The sequence below is a fragment of the Hippopotamus amphibius genome, chromosome 1 (assembly GCF_030028045.1).
Source record: "Hippopotamus amphibius kiboko isolate mHipAmp2 chromosome 1, mHipAmp2.hap2, whole genome shotgun sequence".
Lineage (NCBI taxonomy): Eukaryota > Metazoa > Chordata > Mammalia > Artiodactyla > Hippopotamidae > Hippopotamus > Hippopotamus amphibius.
This window is the reverse complement of record NC_080186.1, coordinates 148,212,033-148,214,203: the sequence shown is the minus strand read 5'-3', so window position 1 is coordinate 148,214,203 and position 2,171 is coordinate 148,212,033. Positions and strand designations below refer to the sequence as shown.

General features: G+C 53.3%; 1 pseudogene; it reads right to left on the bottom strand.

The window, feature by feature from the left end:
• Window positions 1-396: 396 nt before the first annotated feature.
• On the bottom strand, window positions 397-490 carry LOC130842889 (U6 spliceosomal RNA; annotated as a pseudogene).
• Window positions 491-2,171: the final 1,681 nt, after the last annotated feature.

The window sequence follows — 2,171 nt, the reverse complement described above, 5'->3', positions numbered from 1 at the left end:
AAGGCAAGGAATGCAAAGGCAACCACCACAGAACAAGAGTGGAAAACCAGGACCCTGACTCCTAACAAGTGAAGTAGCCACATGCATCTGTGCACAGCTCTGCAGGCAGCTGAGTGTTCTGTGACAAGGGCCAGCTGCAGACTCCATCCGCTCTCCATCCTGACAAGCATGGGCAGGGCCCTTGACCTTGCTAAGCTTTAGTTTCTCAAGGACAAAGTGGGGTTAATGGTATTGGCCACCATGTGCTGGAGATTAAGGGAGAAAATGCCTATAAAAGTGGTAACACAATGCCTGGTGTGCAGGAAGGATTTTCTGTAAAAAATGTTTTTGTTACCATCTTAATCATATTTATTTATTTGTTTTTATTAATTTTTTTTAATTGGGGTAATGTTGGTTAAAAATATGAAACGCTTCGCGCATTTGCGCAGGGGCCGTGCTGCTCTTCTCGGTATCTTTCCAATTTTAGTGTATGTGCTGCCAAAGCAAGCACAGGAGCAAGGGTGGTGAAATGTGGCCTTTTCTCCTTCCAGCTGTGGTGCCACAGACTCACTGTGTGATTTGACCGTGTTGACCAACCTTTTGGTTCCTGGGTTTCCTTCTTTCGTAAGCGGGAATGACGGCAGCATCTACCTTGGGATTTTGTGTGTGGGTGAATCGAAAGTGGGTGCTCCTCGATAAGGGAAATGCTGGACAGTGTGCCCATGCCGTCCCCGTGATGTCACTGGTCAGGTGCTCTGCTGGGGGCTGGGGACTGCAGAGGGAAGCCCTGGGGGTTCCTCAGGAAAAGGAGGCATAAACAAGGAGATCTGTACGCTGTTAAAAGGGCCAACTGGGAAAGCAGCAGCCCTTGCAGCAGAGGGCCCCTGGGGGCCGGACGGAGCTGTGGAGGGCTGGCAATGAACAGGGCAGATCTGGCCCAGCGGGGTGGGGGGAGAGGCTCCAGGGCTGACCTGGCTGCTTGCTGTAAGGTCCCCGCCTCCCCCCACCCCGGGCTGTCTGGCTCAGGGTAGGTACCCTGACTGCCGCCTCCCTCTTGGGAGGGATGGGGATGGCTGGTGGCCTCGGCAGAGTGACAGAGCACCAGCATCAGAATCACCCCGCCCTGGGATGGACGCCTGTCTGGGAGCCTCGCCACATGACCCCAGGCCAGACCTTCCTGGCTTGGTGACCCCTTGCTGCTTTCCTTTGGAACCTCCCTGGGCCTCTTCTGGATCCACTTCCCCACAGCCACACGGAGGCCCTCCTTGCAGGTTGCATAACCTCTCTGGACCTGTTTGCTCAGCACTGAAATGGGAAATGGAAACGTCTTCCTCCTGCTGGGGACTGTGGAGACTAGGGATTTAGTTGATAGATGTGGCGGGGATTCATGTCATAGAACCCACCTTCTGGATATTAATCTCCTCTCTCCCCTGCAGCCCTACACCCATCTGTCACTTAGCCTTACCAGGGCCCGGCTTCTTGTCTGAGAGTTGGGGATAGATGTGACACTTCTGCAGGACGTGTTTCATGGCCGTGTTCATTCATGCAGCCAGTGTATTTTAGGGTGCTGGGCGCTGAGGGGGCCTCAGCTGTGTTCAGGCAGACCCCATCTCCTCTCTGCTTCCCCCAAGCTGGCGGGCAATCTTGCTCCAGGCAGGAGGTTCCCAGTGCTAAGCCAGACACCAAAGCACCACAGAGTGAGAAAACCCAGGACTGTGGTGCGTTTCTCACAGAGCTACATTGATCTAACCATAATTTATTCTGAAATTATCCATTTGTATTTAGGCAAATTGTAGAATTTTCCTTTTTTTTTTTTTTAATGGAGTGATGCTAACCCAAAGGGGTAGTTGATTTTGTAATGGTCTTCTTTGATGAAATGAAAAGCTGGCAACTCTGTTGTGGCAGGAAGGTTCTAGAATGGCTCCCTGGATCCCCTCTTCCTGGTGTGTAAACCCTGGTATAATCCCCTGCCCTGGAGGCTGGGCCGGGCCTGGTGACTCACTTCTGAGGCTAGAATACAGCAGCAGTCACTTCCTGATGAGGTGGCACACGATGGCAGCTTCCATCTCGCCTCGTGGCTCCTGCTCGTGCCGTCTTGCCTTGCACACACGCTCTGATGAATCAAGCTGTGACGTCGGGGAGACTGACCGTGTGGCCAGGAACTGCGGGTGGCGTCTGGCCAGCAGCTGGGA